This window comes from Saccopteryx leptura, chromosome 2 (assembly GCF_036850995.1).
Source record: "Saccopteryx leptura isolate mSacLep1 chromosome 2, mSacLep1_pri_phased_curated, whole genome shotgun sequence".
NCBI classification, from domain to species: domain Eukaryota; kingdom Metazoa; phylum Chordata; class Mammalia; order Chiroptera; family Emballonuridae; genus Saccopteryx; species Saccopteryx leptura.
In genome coordinates, this window is record NC_089504.1 from 205375844 (window position 1) to 205396162 (window position 20319).

The window sequence follows — 20319 nt, forward strand, 5'->3', positions numbered from 1 at the left end:
TCACAAATGTCCCGGGCTGCTTCAGCAGCTTTTTGACCTCGATGAAAAGCAAAGAAGAGCAGGTGTCGAAAATGTTGATTTTTGCCTCCTGGGTATTCCATTTCTAAGCCTCAAAACTAATAAAAAATTAAATAACTCAAAAATACAATTAACATAGTTTTGTAGAGCAGAAAGAGTTTTATCGAATGAATACTTACCCTTTGCCAAACAACAAACAAATCGTTGTAAAATAAAAGAAAATATAGAAATGCTACGAACTTATTCCCCAACCCAATATTTCAATCACATTAGGCACCTTTCAGTTTATGAAATGTATAGACTAGCTTCAGAGTAAGTCATTTACTTTTCTTAGAAATTTCTTCTCCTAATTTTCATATGACCAAATTCTTCAGTTGTCATGTCATAATGACTTGCCCTGACTTCCTGAACTAAAATTGCTCCCATTCCACCATCTTTCACTCTAATAAGATTCTGATTTATTTTTTCAAAATGGAAATTTTATCTCAAACTGTTTGCTATGAATAGTCTTTAAATATTTACCCTAAGTATTTCTAAATCTGTCTCTTTCATCAAGTAGATGATAAGCATAATGAAGAATAGAAACAATCAGCCATAAGAAAAAAAAAATAAAATACTGTCATTTGTGACAAAATGGAAATATCTTAAGAAATATCTTAAGTGAAATAAGTCAGACAGTAAAAATCAAGAACTGTTCATATGATTTCATTCACATGTGAGATATAAAACTAAAAGCAACAAATAAAGAAGAAAAACAAACAAAATCTTATACCTAGACTACAGTATGATTGTTACCAGAGGGAAGGGGAGAAGGGGAGTAATAAAAGGTAAAGGGACTCAATATATGATGATGGGAATAAGATTTGACTTTTGGTGGTGGGCACACAATATAGTATACAGATAACATATCATCGAATTATAAACTTGTGTTGGTCAAATAAGTTTGTAAAATATGATTTTTATGTTTGCTTGCTTATAATTTGCATTGGGGCTAAGCAGCACCAGGTATATATGGTCTGTGAAATTGCAAATTACCCTCTGCTTAGGAAGGGCCATTGTTTTGCTAATGTTTGCTGGAGGAGACATTTTAGAGCCAGAAAGTTTTGTAAAGAGGAGAGAGGAAGAAGAGGGAAAAGAAGCCATGTTTGCAGAGTGAGAGCAGAGGGAATGCAGAGTGCTGAAGAGGAAGCCATGTGCAGAGAAAGAAGGTGTGCAGATGGGGAACCAGAGCTGAGGGGCTTTTGTGAGCTCTGTTGAGACTGGTGGGGCCTTTGATTCTAGGAGAAATTGGAGAAGATTCTCCTGGTTGTGGAACTGGATAATGTGTCAGGGCTTTGTGAGCTCTGAATGAAGAGAGAAGTGTTTTCCCTGTGTTGCTTGTCGGCTGGTGTGAGACTTTAATAAAGGAATGGCCCACCAGTTTTTGGCTCCACTGTTTTTTTATCATCTGCCTGAATTCACTGAGAACCTGCATGTGCATGGCCAAGAAGGCTGCGACTACTGGCCATATAACTTGAAATTTATATAATCTCATTACCACATTTCCCCATGTATAAGACACTCCCATGTATAAGACACACCCTAATTTTGGGGCCCAATATTTGAAAAAAATGTATTACATAAAATTATTCAAATCACTTTTTTTTATCATAAAATTTGTACAACTCCTCATCCACTCAAAAAACTTAAAAATGCAAGTAAAAAATCTATTACCACTGTATAATACACACCTTGTTTATAGACCTCAAATTATTTGGTAAACAGTGTGTCTTATACATGGGAAAATATGGTAACCAATGTCATACCAGTAAATTTAACAACAAAAACAAAAAGATTAGGAACAATGTCGTACTCAATTCACAGTTCAATTCCAAGCAACAGAATACAAGACTTGGCAAAAGTAGGTTAACAGTTGTTCATATTAAAAAATAATATAATATCAATAAGAATAAACTGTGTACTCACAGCTGCAAACCTACTTTTGGTCACCACTGTATAGCAGGATGCCAAATTATAGATGTTAAATGCAAGATTAGTATTTGGATAAAATCTGGACACAGTTTAAAAAAATTCCTCAAAGGAGAAGCTGCTATTAAACTTACCACATGAGAAACGGTGTGTTAGTACTCTTATTATTTCAAATTACTAATTTTCCATGTGCATATTTGAAAACAATATCAGAAAGCACATTTTTTGAAATGTAATGTTTTATTTTTGTTTGATTTTTTTAAATGTTGAAAATAACATTTTTTCAAATTGTACTCTTTATATTTTAAAATATGATCTATTAATTGGCATAATGTAAGGTTTTGCTATTTATAGTACCTTGTATGTTTGACAATATCCTTTTCATTCACAGTGAAGAGAATAATTATATCATGGAGACCTTAAATCTTGCATTGTTTCCACTTGTGTTAATTTTTAATTTAATAGCTATGAACTTTTGATATCTAATAGTTTTTCTCAGCAAGAACATCAAATAGTGGTTTTAAAAGATCCTGAATCCTGTCACTGAGCTTTCTCTTTTAAAATAATTTGATGATGGTGGATTGGATATGCACTTATTACATGAAATGTATATTTCACAAATCATCTAGCTATTATTAATTAAGATGAGAAACTTAGAAAAATAATGTGAACATATGTTTTTAAAGGCATTGAAGCTGTTAAACACATTTCAGATATTTTAATGGCCTTTTTAAAGTTGTCATGTGATATCAGAATGAAAAACAATTATATGTTTTCTTTTTATCCTCTATCTCATAATAGTTTGGTGATCTAGGTTAAATTGCTGCACCTGTGTGAAACTGTATTTCTCTTTTGTAAAACACAGAAAAAAAGTAAATCACAATTATTGTAAGGATTTATGAAATATGATTTTACATGTGGTTTCTACATTAAATAAAATTATAAACATGCACATTATTTTATATATATTTATATATAATTTATTCCTAAATGAGTTCTGATTTCAGAAAGTTACACAAATTTGAATAAAATGTCAGAACATTATTATTTTTACTCAAAACCATTTGAAAAATTCATAAACAAAGAAGAGAGATACAAAGTAGTTTTTGGATTTTAACATATGAAGAATTTTTATTTTGCTCTCCAACACAGATGTTGAAAATACTGAAAATATAATAAAAATATAACAAGATTTTTCCCAATTATGTAACCATAGACTTAAAAAGTTTCTCTGCATTCTTGATGCTGGCTTAAAAACGACCACATTTAGGCCTGACCTGTGGTGGCGTAGTGGATAAAGCATCAATCTGGAAATGCTCAGGTCGCCGGTTCGAAACCCTGGGCTTGCCTGGTCAAGGTACATATGAGAGTTGATGCTTCCTGCTCCTCCCTCCTTTCTCTCTCTGTCTCTCTCCTCTCTCTCTTTCCCTCTCTCTCTCCTTTCTAAAATGAATAAATAAATAAATAAATTTTAAAAAAACGACCACATTTAGTTTTCTAACAAAAATTTACAAATGTTTACAAGCATCTTAATTGAAATATTTTCATATGTGATACATGACCTTTAATTTATTGATGTGATAACAGTGGTTGAAATATTTAGGGTACTATTTTGGTTGCTGAGAACATATCCAGTAACAAAATAGTATTTTAAATAATACAGGAGTTTATTTCTCTCTTACATAATATTCCATGAATTTATAGCTAAGTTCTAGAATCATAGCTTTCTGACATTATAGATCCAAGGTCTATCTTTTGCCTATCTTTGATATTTATCCATAAGCTTTGACTTTTTATTGTAATTGTTCAAACTGACTCCTTACCATACCTGTTTTTCTGCCAGCATAAATAGATAAGAAGGAAAATAAGACAATCTCCACTTCAACCCACTGGCCAGATACTCACCATATGATCTAGTTGCAAATAAGTCCTTATTTAATTATTCATATAACCAGCTTCAACTAAATTTCATTGCCGTAAAACAGTGGGCAAAAAACTATCACAAAATAATTTGTCATCTTTGCCAAAAGGATGAACGCAATCCTAAATCAAAGTTTGCTCTGAGTATATTATCATCTGTTAGTGTTAACAGTTTTATTTTAATCTTAATAAAAACAGAATCTATGTATGTATTTAAATGTAAAATTGTTTCATGATTATAAGTTGAAGCAAAAGGGAATTTCATAGTGAATTTTCTTTATTTAAGATGTTTTAACGCAAATCAGTGTATATGTGAATATAGATAACATGCAATATGTATTATATGTACAGACATGTATAAAAGATGCATTCATGGATACATAATTTATAAACAAAATTTAAACAGAAATTCAGTGTGGATGCCTAATATTATAAAATGTGATACAAAATAAGCAAAATCTTAAATAAATAAAATTGCTCTTTTAATAATATCTATCAGTAAATATAGAATAAAGTTAAATGATTAATAAAAACAGGCGTTGGCCCTGGCCGGGTACCTCAGATAGTTAGAACATTATCTCAACTGCTAAGGTTATGACTTTTATCCGTACTCAGATCACATATAAGAATAAGACAATGAACCTGACCTGTGGGATAAAGCATCGACCTGGAACACTGAGGTCGCCGGTTTGAAACCCTGGGCTTGCCTGCTCAAAACACATATGAGAAATGATGCTTCATGCTCCTCCCCCTTCTTTCCCTCTCTCTCTCCTCTCTGAAAATTGAATAAAGTCTTAAAAAATAAAAGAATAAGCCAATGATGGCATGAATAAATGGAACAACAAATCGTTTCTCTCCATCTCTTCTTTTCTCTCTGTCCCTCTACCTTCCTCTCCCTCTTAAAAAATCAATAAAATACAAACCACAGGTTCTTCTTGTATATATTTTTAGTCATTCTATAATTCTAATATATTTTTGTGGCAAAGACAGAGAGAGTCAGAGAGAGAGACAGATGGGAACAGACATAAAGGAAGGGAGAGATAAGAAGCATCAATTCTTCATTGCAGCACCTTAGTTGTTCATTGATTGCTTTCTCATATGGGCCTTGACCAGGGGCTACAGCAGACCGAGTGACCCCTTGCTCAAGCCAGCAACCCTGGGCTCAAGCTGGTGAGCCTTGCTCAGACCAGATGAGCCCACATTCAAGCTGGCAACCTCAGGGTTTTGAAACTGGGTCCTCCGTGTCTCAGTCTGATGCTGTATCCACTGTGTCACCACCTGGTCAGGCAATTATATGTATTTTTAAAGTTTACTTTTTGTTCTTAACTCTCTGTAATCCAATGTCTCTTTTCAAAAAGATATATTAATCCTATAAATACATGTGTTACTTCAAGAAAGATGTTCAAAACAGCATAAGGAAATAAAACCCCCACAGGAAAAGCAAAATCTTACCTGGTTATGTTTGGGTTAATGCTTACCTTAGAGTCTATGATATTCCAGAGATCTGGATACAATAGCAAACAGAAATGAAGCATATCAAATAGAAGGAGTACTCGTATTAAGAGAATGATTAGTGATGATCTCTAATTGCATTTTCACAGATCCTAATATTTACAAATAAGAATATATGAATAGACATTATTAAGAATTAAAGTAGAGGCCCTGGCCGGTTGGCTCGGCGGTAGAGCATCGGCCTGGCATGTGGGGGACCCGGGTTCGATTCCTGGCCAGGTCACATAGGAGAAGTGCCCATTTGCTTCTCCACCCCCCCTCCTCCCTCTCTGTCTCTCTCTTCCCCTCCCGCAGCCAAGGCTCCATTGGAGCAAAGATGGCCCGGGCGCTGGGGACGGCTCCTTGGCCTCTGCCCTAGGCACTAGAGTGGCTCTGGTCGCGGCAGAGCGACACCCCAGAGGGGCAGAGCATCGCCCCCTGGTGGGCAGAGCATGCCGGGTGGATCCCGGTTGGGTGCATGCGGGAGTCTGTCTGACTGTCTCTCCCCGTTTCCAGCTTCAGAAAAATACAAAAAAAAAAAAAAAAAAGAATTAAAGTAGATAAAGTAATGTAGGTAACTAGAGTAACTACAGATGTTTCATTGCATTTCATTTTTCTTAATTTTGCTTCTGACTGATTCACATTAAATGCTAAGTGATTAGCTGAATATTTAGATAGTTAAAGCTATCCTTTAAAAAGGTTCTTCCCCATAGAGGAGAGGCACAAATAAAAACCGCAGAAACAACCACAGCTGGCCAGTGCTGGCAACGCCCATACCCAAATGCCCAAGGTAGCAGCAGAGGGTGTGGTGGGCCTGCAGACAGACCACACCTAGGGAACACAGAGGCCACACCCATTGGACTTCAGTGGCCACATGCTTCTTACACCCAAGCAAAATGGAAAGGCAGAGAAATGCAACCCAATTGAATTAAGAGGAATCCCAAGAAAAAGACTTAAATTAGTCAGATATAACCAAATTACCAGATTCAGAGTTTAAAATAATGATTGTTAGAATGCTTAAAGATCTTAGAACAATAGATGGTCATAACAAACAACTAAATAAAGAGATAGCAAGTATAAAAAAAAACATTGAAATAATAAAAAAAGAATCAGTCAAAAGTGACAAATAGGCCTGACCTGTGGTAGCGCAGTGGATAAAGCGTCAACCTGGAAATGCTGAGGTTGCCGGTTCAAAACCCTGGGCTTGCCTGGTCAAGGCACGTATGGGAGTTGATGCTTCCTGCTCCTTCCCCTTTCTCTCTCTCTTCTCTCTCTCTCCTTTCTAAAATGAATAAAAAAAATAAAATTAAATTAAAAAAAAAGTGACAAATAAAATTTCATAAATAAAATCCACAATGGAAGGAATTAAAAGCAGGATAAATGAAGCTGAGGATTGAATCAACGAGTTAGAAGACAAGATAAATGAAGGCACAGAAGCAGAGCAGCAAAAAGAAAAGAGACTCATAAAGTCTGAGGAAACTCTAAATAACAGAGCTCTGTGAGAACATGAAGAGAAATAACATCTGCATCATAAGGGTTCCTGAAGAAGAAGAAAAGAATAAGGGATAGAGACTTTGTTCAATCAAATTATAGGTGAAAACTTCCCTAAATTGAGGCAGCAAAAACTCATGCAAATTCAAGAAGCACAGAGAATTCCATTAAACAGAAACCCAAGGAAATCTACACCAAGACACATTATAATAAAAATACCAAAGCTAAGTGATAAAGAGAAAATATTAAAAGCTGCTAGAGAAAAAAAGGCTATCACCTATAAAGGAGCCCCCACAAAAATGACTTCCAACTTCTCAACAGAAGCACTTGAGGCCAGAAGGGAATGGCAAGAAATATTCAAAGTAATGCAAACAAGAGCCAACAACTAAGACTACATTATCCAGAAAGGCGATTATTTGAAATTAAAGAAGAATTAAAAAGCTTCCCAGACAAAAAAAAAAAATCAAGGAGTTCATTATAACCAAACCAATGCTGTAAGAAATGTTAAGGGGCTTGTTGTAAACAGAACAAAGGGGGAAAAGAAAATAGCAAAAGAGGAATACAGTTTTAAAGAATAAAATGGCAATAAACAACTACATATCAATAACCTTAAATGTAAATGGATTAAATAATCTAATCAAAAGACATAAGGTAGCTGTGTGGATAAGAAAACAGGACTCAAACATATGCTGTCTACAAGAGACACACCTTAAAACAAAAGATGCACATAGACTGAAGGTAAAAGGATGGAAAAAAATATTTCATGGAAATAAAAAAAAGAGCTGGGGTAGCTTTAAAACAAAGGCTATAGTAAGAGATGAAGAAGGTCATTACATAATGATAAAGGGAGCAATCCAACAGGAAGATATAACCATTATAAATATCTATGCACCTAATATAGGAGCACCTAAATATATTAATCAGACTTTGATGGATACAAAAGGCAAGATCAACAGTAATACTATAATAGTAGGGAATTTCAATACTCCACTAACATCACTAGATAGATTTTCAAGAAGAAAATTAACAAAGAAACAGCAGACTTAAAGGACACACTACATCAACTAGATTTAATAGATATCTTCAGAACCTTTCACCCTAAAGCAGCAGAATATACATTCTTTTCAAGTGCTCATGGTACATTCTCTAAGATAGACCACATGTTAGGGCACAAAAGTGGTCTCAACAAATTTAAGAAGATTGAAATTATATCAAGCATTTTCTCTGATCAAATGGCATAAGCCTATAAATAAACCACAACAGAAAAACTGAAAAATACTCAAACAATTGGAAACTAAATAGCATGTTATACAATAATGAATGGGTTAACTATGCGATCTAAAAAGAAATAAAAATTTCTAGAAATGAATGATAATGAGCATACAACAATTCAAAATTTATGGGACACAGCAAAAGCAGTACTGAGAGGGAAGCTCATAGCATTACAGGCATAACTTAAGAAGCTAGAAAAAGCTCAAATAAACAACTTGACCCTGCATCTAAAAGAAATAGAAAAATAACAGCAAGTAAAGCCCAGAGGTAGTAGAAGGAAGGAAATAATAAAGATCAGAGGTGAAATAAATGACATAGAGTCTAAAGAAATAATACAGAGGATCAATGAAACAAGGAGCTAGTTCTTTGAAAAGGTAAACAAGATCAATGAACCTTTAACCAGACTCACCAAGAAAAAAGAGAGAGGAGAGAAATGAATAAAATTAGAAATGAAAGTGGAGAAATAACAATTGACACAACAGAAATACAAAGGATTGTAAAAAAACACTTTGAAAAACTATATGCCAAAAAATTAGACACCTACATGATATGGACAAATTTCTTGAAACATATAATATTTTTAAAATCAATCTGGAAGAATCAGAAAACCTAAACAGACCTATTATGAGAAATGAGATCGAAACTGTTATCAAAAAACTCCAAACAAAAGCCCGGGGCCCGATGGCTTTCACAAATGAATTCTACCAAATATTCAAAGAAAAACTAACTCCTATCCTTCTCAAGCTATTTCAAAAAATTCAAGCAGAAGGAAGACTCCCAAATTTCTTTTATGAAGAAAGCATAATTCTGATTCCAAAACCAGGCAAAGACAAAAAAGAAAGAAAATTATAGACCAATATCCCTGAAGAATCTGGATGTTAAAATCCTCAACATAATATTAGCAAACCAGAGCTACCAATATATGAAAAAAAAATCATACACTGTGATCAAGTGGGATTTATTCTGGAGAGGCAAGGCTGGTACAATATTCGCAAATCAATCAATGTGATTCATCACATAAACAAATTGAAGGAGAAAAATCACATGATAATTTCAATAGATGCAGAAAAAGCATTTGATAAAATCCAGCACCCATTCATGATCAAAACTTTCAGCAAAGTGGGAACACAGTGGACATACCTCAACATGATAAATGCCATCTATGACAAATCCACAGCCAACATCCTACTGAAAGGGCAAAAATTAAACCAATCCCCTTAAGATCAGGAACAAGCCAGGGGTACCCACTTTCACCACTTTTATTCAACATAGTCCTAGAATCCTAGCCTCAGCAATCAGACAAGAAGAAAAAATAAAAGGCATTCAAATTGGAAAAGAAGAAGTAAAACTATCATTATTTGCAGATGATATGATATTGTATATAGAAAACTGTAAAGTCTCAGTCAAAAAACAACTGGACCAGATAAATGAATTAAGCAAGGTGGTAGTATATAAAATTAATACTCAGAAATCAGAGGCATTTTTATATGCCAACAATGAACTGTCAGAAAGAAAAATTAAGGAAACAATCCCCTTCACGATTGCAACCAAAAAAATAAAGTACCTAGGGTAAATTTAACCAAGGAGACTAAAGACTTTTACTCGGAAAATTATAAAACATTGATAAAAGAAATCAAGAAAGATACAAACAAGTGGAAGCATATACTGAGTTCATGGTAGGAAGAATAAACATCATTAAATTGTCTATATTACCCAAAGCAATTTATAAATTCAATTGAAAAATCAATGACATACTTCAAAGATATAGAACAGATATTTCAAAAATTTATATGGAGCCAAAGAAGAACACAAATAACCTCAGCAATCTTGAAAATGAAGAATAAAGTGGGAGCTATCACACTTCCGGATATCAAGTTATACTACAAGGCCATTGTACTCAATACAGTTTGGTACTGGCATAACAACAGGCATATAGATCAATGGAACAGAACAGAGTACCCAGAAATAATCCGACACCTTTATGGACTACTGATATTTGACAAAGGAGGTAAGAGCATACAATAAAGTAAAGACAGCCTCTTCAACAAATGGTGTTGGTAAAATTGGATAACTACCTGCAAAAAAATGAAATTAGACCACAAATTTAAACCATTTACAAAAATAAACTCAAAATGGATAAAAGACTTAAATGTAAGCCGTGAAACCATAAGCATCTTAGAAGAAAACATACGCAGTAAGCTCTCCGACATCTCTCGCAGCAATATATTTGCTGATTTATCTCCACGGACAAGTGAAATAAAAGACAGAATAAACAAATAGGACTATATCAAACTAAAATGCTTTTGCACAGCTAAAGACAATAAGAACAGAATAAAAAGACAAACTACTCAATGAGAGAACATATTCGACAATACGTCTGATAAAGGATTAATAACCAAAATTTATAAAGAACTTATAAACAATCCAATCAAAAAATGGGCAAAAGAAATAAATAGACACTTCTCCAAATAAGACATATAGATGGGCCAATAGGCATATGAAATAATGCTCAACATCACTAATCATTAGAGAAATGCAAATTAAAACCACAATGAGATATTACCTCACACCAGTCAGAATGGCGCTCGCCAACAAAACAACACAGAATGAGTGCTGGCGAGGATGTAGAGAAAGGGGAGCCCTTCTGCACTGCTGGTGGGAATGCAGACTGGTGCAGTCATGTGGAAAATAGTATGGAGATTCCTCAAAAAATTAAAAATCAAACTACCTTTTGACCCAGCTATCCTGCTTTTAGGAATATAGCCCAAGGATACCATAGCTCTGTTTCAAAAGGATAAATGTACCCTCATGTTTATGGCAGCATTGTTCACAATAGCAAAGATCTGGAAACAGTTCAAGTGTCCGTCAGTGGACGAGTAGATTAGAAAGCTTTGGTCCATATATAGAATGGAATACTATGGGGCCTTGAAAAAGAAGAAAATCTTACCTATTGCGACAATATGGATGGACATGGAAACTATTATGTTAAGTAAAATAAGACAGGCCGAAATGACCTCACTCATTTGAGGAATCCAATGAACAATGGAACTGAGGAATGGAACAGAATCAGAGGCTGGATCAAATGGACCAGAGGGAAAGAGGACAGGGGGAAAGAGGAGGTTAGGATGGGATAAAGCTGAAGGAAAGGGGAGAGGGTGCTATGGGGAAGAGGGAAAGGGAGATGTTGAGGGGAATACGGGGGAGTGGAGATGCATTCGAGGCAACACTAGCATCTATGTAAACACAATAAATTAAAATCAGTAATAAAATAAAATATAAAGATTCTTCTTAGATAGCTAATAATTTTAAGTGGATAATCAAGAATGTAACATATACTTATGGAGGAACTGTTCTTGCACATTCATAGAGTATAAGAAGGTGCTAGCAATACACTGAAGAAATAAAACAGATGTTAGCAGACTCTAGGCTTACATTACTTTCCATCTTGACTCTTACATAAATCAGGAAACTTGGTTGTAAAAAAACAAAAAGCCTCTCAAGCCTTCTTAAGTAAAGGCTTCTTTTCTTTTCTTTCTTTCTTTCTTTCTTTCTTTCTTTCTTTCTTTCTTTCTTTCTTTCTTTCTTTCTTTCTTTCTTTCTTTCTTTCTTTCCTTCTTTCTTTTTTTATTTTGAGGAAACTCATGAATCTTGGGAACCCTATGCAAATTATAGCTGGACTACTTCTCAAATGAAATGTCAAATAGCTGTTCTCTCTGTACCTTTACTCTGGGGCCACATGGTATTTTTCCTTTTTGTTCTCTTCATCCTCATTTCTATCATCCACTTTACACTGTCACAGTCTTAAATTCTGCACTTGATAATGTGGTTCGCATGTGGCTTTGGTAAGAGATCTTATTGTCTACTGCCTCACTGTTTCATATTTCCAAATACCCAAGTTTTTAATTAGATACTATGAATTGGCTTATTCACAATACAGTCTCAATAAATTTCTCAATTTCTTTTCTCCACTATAGTGATTGAAAAGTCAAGATCATATTTTTATATTTTTTACATCCTTTTATGTAAGGATCACCAAGTAACACATTTCTGTCAGGTAAAACAAGAAGTGAAATCTGTTGGAGATTTACTGAGAAAAATTTTGCTTTCAGCAAAAGGCATTTTTACTTGCTGTTTATTCCTTTTCTTGCCTGAAATGCAAACACAATTTTAAAGGGAGAACAATTTCAGACATTTTAAGAAATATTTTCTCTTAGTTTTAGTAAAGAGTTTATTCATAACTCAGTTATTTATGGCTAGAGAAATGGTTTTATACATTACCTAAAATTTCTGAATTCAAGCTCTGGGCAAAGAAGAAATGGGTGTGAGTAGAAAAGAAATGATGGATGTCATTGTTTACCAGTTTGCAAATAACATAATGATATTCTAACCAACCACATAAAATCCCAAATATTATATTATTTAAAATTGTTATTCTTAATATTTTAAAATTTTTATTTATTTTAGAGGGAGTAGAAGGAGCTGTAAGGCCAAGGGTCACAGTCATTGCAGCCATTCACATGCAGGTTCTCATTGAGTTCAGGCAGATGGTATAGAAACAGTGGAGCCAAAGGATGGTGGGCCACTCTGTTTATTCGTGTCTCACCATGACAGGCAAGCCACAAGAAAGCCTGAAGGGGAAGAGATCATGGAGGAAAAAGAAATCCTACCGCACCTCTCAGTGGTGAGGGCAAAATCACTCTTCCCCTTCTGCTTTTTTCTTTCAAAACTTCCTGGCACAAAAACTTCTCCTCCAGCAAACATCATCAAAACAATGGCCCTTCCCAAGCAGTAAGGTAATTTGCAATTTCACTGACCCACATATACCTGGCACTGTCCAGCCCCCAATGCAAACTATAAATAAGCATACATAAAAATCATATTTTACAAACTTATTTGACCAATAGGTGGAGAGAGAAACATCAATTTGTTGTTCCTGTTATTTATGCATTGGTTGATTCTTGTATGTGCCCTGATTGGATTGGACCTGTAACCTTGTCATATGGAATGACACTCTAACCAACTGAGCCAATGAGCCAGGGTTTTTTAAAAAATGTTTTATTTTTAAAAAGAAAGTTTGAGAAAATACTAGTAAGAGATTGATAATGGGGAAATAATATATTTTGATTTTTTTATATTTCAGTGTAAACCTTGAGTGTTACAAAGTATTAGTCTGCAGGTGCAAAATGAAAATCACCACAATGCTTAATACATTACACATTTTTTGGACACATATAATTTGTTAGAATCTAGGAAAACATGATATATTTATATATGTAATATATATTTACTCAGAATTGACAATAATAATTTTCCTAATTTTGTTGACTTTGTCTCTCCCCTGAAGGAGTTCAGTTTTTTAATAAAATCAAAAATAGGTCATTAATAATAATACATATTATAAATTATATTAATAAATAGTTAATCACTATAAAATAATTCATTCCATCTACATATCAAAAAACTATCCACAGGAATTATGCATTTAAATTGATGTCATAAGACATTAAAAATCATTGGATGGAGAAGTGTTGTGGTTGGGAAGGTGTGAGCAGCAAAGACATTGTAGGCAAAGTAATAACATGAATAAAGTTTGGTGGAAAGAACTACTTTTAGTTTATTTACCTGTATGTTAGACTGAAAGTTAGGCAGTAGTAGCAGATTAGTCTGGAAATTATGTTGATATTAATTAGACTGCTAAAGTATTTCAAGGTCTTGTTGATGAGACTTAATTCCTTTACTATTGGTAGTGGGGAGAATTAAAGACTTTAAAAATTACAAGAGACCCTGCCCTGGCCGGTTTGCTCAATGGTAGAGTGTCAGCCTGAGGTGTGGAAGTCCTGGATTCAATCCCTAGTCAGGGCACACAGGAGAAGCGCCCATCTGCTTCTCCACCCTTCTCCCTCTTTTTCCTCTCTGTCTCTCTCTTCCCCTCCCACAGCGAAGGCTCCGCTGGAGCAAAGTTGGCCCAGGAGGTGCTGAGGAAGGTTCCATGGCTTCCACCTCAGGCACTAGAATGGCTCCAGCTGCAGAGGAGCAATGCCCCAGTTGGGCAGAGCATCACCCCCTGGTTGGCATGCCAGGTGGATCCTGGTGGGGCACATGTAGGAGTCTGTCTGACTGCCTTCTTGCTTTTAACTTTGGAAAATCCCCCCCAAAAATTACAAGACACATAAATAGATCAAAGCTTTTAGAAGCATTTTGTGTGAATTATTTGCTTTTAGTGCCATTACAGCCTTGCCTCTACTCTTCTTAGCATAACAGTGTGGGATGCACACTTTACCCAGGCTTTCTTGCCTATTGACTCTGGCTAGGTTCAGTCAAAAGGAGACACTAGGAGACAATTTAGGGATACAAGGAAAATGAAGAGTATATGTGTCATATACATTTCTTCCTTCGACAGCATCTCTGGCAGAAGCTACATCTCTTCTCTATCCCCAGCTCCTGCCACACCGACCATGCTTTTGTGGTCTGGTCCCAGCTTGTGAGAGCTCACCTGCTATGGTCCCTCCATTCTCTAGGAGTGCTAACTCTTTGAAACTAGGATCATTACCTCCTCCCTGTGTTTCTTCAGTTATAAGAATGGTAACAGTTTCTTGTAGTTGTTAAAATGAAGATTTTGTTATTCATCCTATTGCCCTTTTCCTCTTACGAAATTCCTTCTATTGAATTACCTGTCATGAGTTTGTTTACCAGATTGTACCCTGATAAATTAAAAATTCAGATAGCTTGTTGGTCAAATAAATTAGTAAAATATGATTTTTATGTTTGCTTGATTATAGTTTGCATTGGGGGCTGGGCAGCACCAGGTATATGTCATCTGTGAAATTGCAAATTACATTCCTGCTTGGAAAGGGAAACATTCTTTTGCTAATGTTTGCTGGAGGAGAGGTTTTTGCACCATAAAGTTTTGAAAAGAAGGAAGAAGGAGGAGAAGAAGAAAGAAGCCATGTCTGCAGAGTGAGAGCAGAGCGAATGCAGAGTGCTGAAGGAGAAGCCATTATGTCAGGGAAGGAGAAGGCATTCAAATGGGGAACTAGAGCTGAGGGGCTTTTGTGAGCTCTGCAGAGACTGGTGGAGCCTTTGATTCTAGGAGAAACCAGAGAAGATTCTCTTGGTTGTGGAACTGGAGAATGTGTCAGGGCTTTGGAAACCCTGAGTGAAATGGAAGTTTCTTCCCTGTGTGTTTGCTCACCGGCTAGTGTGAGACTTAATAAAGGGATGACCCACCATTTTTTTGGCCCCACTGTTTCTTTACCATCTGTCCAAATTCACTGAGAACTTGCATGTGCATGGTCATACAGCAACTACTGGCCATATATAGCTCTTTAAGGAAATAGGCTTAATATTATTTTCCATCAATTTTAAATGCTTTTGAGTGAGTAATGTAATATGCAACTTTGTTCTTGAAATGGCAATCTTGAGGATAACCACAAAATCACTTAGGGCATTTAATCATTAGATGTTAAAAAAAAAACATGTTTTTCTTTTTTTCTTAGTGTATGGCCAGTCAGCACAGCCACCTGGCCCATGCAGGTTCAAATTTGATTCGGACAGATGGTAATGAAACAACGGAGCCAGGAACTGGTGGGCCATTAGCTTTAATCCTAGCTTGCACCTGGCGGGCAAGAAATACACATAGTGGGATAACACTTCTCTTTCCATTCAGGGCTCCCAAAGCCACTGACTTATCTGAATTTCCTAGAGTCAAAGATTTCTACCTCACCAGCCTTATTCACCTATTCCCCATCTCTTTGTCTCTGCACAAACTCTGCACAAACTGGCTTCTCCCTCAACATTCTGCCATTTTGACTGCTTCTCCTCTCCTCCACATGGCCTTTCTTTGCTTTCCTCCAGCATGGGCTCCTCTGCCCCATTTTATAGTATAGAAATCAAAACCTTTAATCCAATATACACAAGGAAGTCTCTGATACAAAGTCAGTTATCTGAGGCATAAATGGGATTCCTCATGAGAGTGTACCACCCCACATCATGCAACAGTCAAGGGTGTGGGGAAGGCTTATTCTTAAAACTGAGGCTTAGACTATAGGCACCCTGCTTGCTTACAACCTATCCCCCACACCCAATGCAAACTATAAGCAAGTAAACACATACATCATATTTGCAAACTTATTTGACTAACAGTCACTCTATTATTTTAATATCACCTGGTGTTACTTGAGAAATGTCAATATGAATATCCAAGTAAGACTATATTATTGTTCTGTTTTTTTCTTTGTATGTATTTTTTAAGACAACCCACCTTTTTCAGAAATGCAAAAAAAAAAAAAACCTTGAAAAAATTGTTTATAATTAAAAACCTTAAAGTAATTAAAAATTTAATGGCTCAATGGATGAAACAGACAAGTACTTCAGTTCATCTGGCTTTGTTTTCAAGACAAAAATGGTTTGTCCCAGTTTTAGTGCAGGTGTAATATTTAAACACGAGAGTAGTGTAATATTTCGTTGTTATTTTTTCAGTCATTGTTCTAACCACTATATTTAAAGTGAATTTAGGAACTTTTCCACAGAGAAAACAGGCAAAATTGAGAGCTAATAGGAAGAAAGTAATTTGGGCTAAGTAAGTTAACAAAATTTATTTTAAAAGATTTGTACTAATTATTTTATTTTTGATTAACTTTTATCAAAGTAATTAAATACAAGTTTATTAAATATTTCAGCTATATTGAAGTGTTTTTAATATTTGAAAAAAAGTATTTTACTTTTCTGATATATGGTAATTTTGCTTAAAAATATCTATCTATTCCAATGAAAATAATATGCCTCTGTCAGATAATAACACATCTTCTTTCACATTATGGAAATAAAGAAGTTTAAATGTGAGATTGGCTTCAAGTTTGCATAAATAGATAAGGCATAGATAGAAAAATTTATCCTGATTAAAATTTATGTAATTATTTAATATGAAATGTAATTTTTAAAGTATCCAGAAATTTATTTAGTTTTCTAAAATTATATTAATACCAGAGCATAGAAGAAAATATTATAAATTCTAATCAGATGTTCTTTAGATATCTGAGCTTTTAATTAAGTTTAAAGTTTCCCTTTGAAAAAAGAGATTAAATGTTCCAAACATTTCCTTGATCTAGACTAACCAAAAAATGTATGATGCTTGGTTGGAAAGTGTCTCAACCATATATATGCCTTCTTCTTTGGTTATTGAAATATGCATGTGACAAATATTGTATTTAATTTCATTTTTATTTTACTTTTTAAATGTCAATAATGGAATAATAGTGCTTTTTTATATATAATAATCATATACCAAATTTCAGGGCTTAGAAAAATATATGGAAAAAGAAAGATGTAATGTTTTCATTGTCAGACTTGACTGTGAAAGTTAAACAGATATTCATGCCTACAGGTTTAGTAATCCTGGTAAATTATACACCAACAAAAAGAGAAAAAGGTCAACTGACATAAATCTCTAAAATGTGCTCTCTGAACATTATGACTGATTTTATATTGTTATACACATACATCTGTACTTGTATTATTTGTACCTATTGTTCTGTATGTTTGCATGTATGTGTATATAATTTACAGGTTGTTCAACTTTATTTACTATTTTTAAATTTTAAATTCAAATTATAAGTGGTAGGGTTGCAGGTGGGGGCCATGACCCCTTCCTCCTTTAAGTGGACAAAGGGACACTGACAAACTGTATGTTTCAGGTCACCACCCGTGGACATCTAGGTGACTAACCTGGGTGTGGAAGGTCCCCTAGCTTATTTATGGTTAATCTTACATAAATCACTGAAAGCTACATTTTCCCTTAAGGACCACCAGCCCCCACCCTTGAATCCCCTATTTAACCCTACCTAAAAACTGGTTACTGACCTCCGTCTTAGAAGTCAGCCCTGCAGATGACCCCGTAAGAAACATTTCTTAACCTGAACTTGTCCTCCTTCAGCCAACCTTATAATAAGCAGAATCTTTTTTTTTTACCTTACAGGTAGATTATAAAGATAAAGTACATTTTTTTTACAACACCTGTAATAGTCTCTCTTTTTTTTTTTTTAGAACATTTTGTACACTAAGAAACAGCAGTGTTAATTCAGTGATGAGTATTTCATATCAATGATGTTAATAGATTTCAATGATAGAAAAAGGTCTGGCATAGAATCTTTTCTTAACTGATTCAAAAATTATAGTCTTTTTTTAAAATCACAAAATATTTCAAGCCAATGGATGTTTTTGTTTAACTATAAAAATTTTTCTAGTGGTCATTGCATGAATCGGGGTAGACCTGTACAAATGATTTCAAAACCCAGAATCTATTAGCACATGTGACTGATGAGGCACTTGAAGTTATTAGTCTCCAAAGACAGCAGATCATGGGCATTTCATTCACTGCTACATGCCTGCAGTTAACATGGTGACTAATATAACATAGGTGCTTAATCAATATTTTTTGAATTGTTTTTTAATGTGGACAAAAAAAAGAGAAACGCAGTCACAGACTAAACCTGACAAGCTCAAGTGAACCCTACCCAGTGGTTTTGCAAACATAGAGACCTCAGGTAACCACACAGGATGGTCTGAAATTAAAACTTTCTAACTAAAAGCAGTTCATGGTGGATAGTCATGTCCTAGGGTATTTTTCTCTATACTTGCCTTAATCAAGCCTGTCTGCTATCTTTTACATTTATAATAAAGTTCCTGATAACATGCTTTTGAAATGTAAAGGTAATCTTCCTTCCCTGCCCATCCTCAGGGCAGGCAACCCACCAGAAAGGAATCAATACTCCCCTCATTGTTATTATCATGTTAACTATTAACTATTTTATGACTGTCTATGCAAAAGAAATTTCAGTTTTTATCCCATCCCAGAGATTTCCCCACTTGCTTTCTGCTGCCTCCCTAATCTATCACCAATCAATTTTATGTAACCTCCTTACATCTTTCCCTTTGATTCTGATGTATAAAATAAGCGTTGAAAACACCAGTTTCTAGAACATTTTCTCAATCTGTTGAGATTTTGCTTCTCAGCAAATGTCGACCGTTTGGCTCAAATAAACTCATAAAAATTCTTACAGGCTTAGAAGTTTCTTACATTGACAGTAACATTCATTCTCCATTTTCTGTCCCATAGTAGAATTTATGACCCATATTAGTCAACACAGATGGAGTCATGGAGCTATAATTCCACACATTTGTGCTGATGTATAATGGCCGTCAGTGACTTTGTCTTGAATGATTTGGTGATAGACATATAGACATGGAAAATGTCATCTAACTCATTTTACAGTTAAGGGGGGAACCCTCAGAACCCTTTAGTGATTTGAAGGTTGTTGGTCAAGTAAGTTTTTATCCAAAGGTTTTTTTTTGTTTGTTTGTTTGTTTTTATTTATTCATTTTAGAGAGGAGAGGGAGAGACAGAGAGAGAGAAGGGGGGAGGAGCTGGAAGCATCAACTCCCATATGTGCCTTGACCAGGCAAGCCCAGGGTTTTGAACTAGCGACCTCAGCATTTCCAGGATGATGCTTTATCCACTGCGCCACCACAGGTCAGGCTCAAATAAGTTTTTAAATACAACATATATGTTTCCTCAATTTGGGTGTGGGAGACAGGCTGTAAACTGGCAAAGTCATTATAGCCTAAGGCTTAGTTTTAAAACTAAGCTTTTCCCCACACCCTTGACTGTTGCATGATAGGGGGTGGTGCACTCTTATGAGGAATCCCATTTTTGCCTCAGATAAGTGACTTTGTATCAGAAACTACCTTATTTGTATATTGGATTAAAGGTTTTGATTTCTACACTATAAAATGAGGACAGACTGGGGGCTTGGGCTCTCTCAGTTCCTGCTATCACCATTACAGGGGCCTCCCTGATCCCTTGCCCTCCATGGGAAATGCAGGTTTTCTGCTTTTCTCTTGGCTTCTCTTGCGGCTTGCCTATCTTGGTGAGACACCAATATAAAGAATGGCTCACCATCCTCTGACTCTGCCATTTCTTTACCAAATTCAATGAGAACCTGCATGTGCATGGCCATGATGGTGGCCTATCATGGCCATGCACAAGCAGGTTCTCATTGAATTTGAACAGACAGTAATGAAACAATGGTGTAGAGAACTGGTGGGCCATTACCTTTAATACTAGCTCCCACCTGACAAGTGAGTAAATATACACAGTGGGAA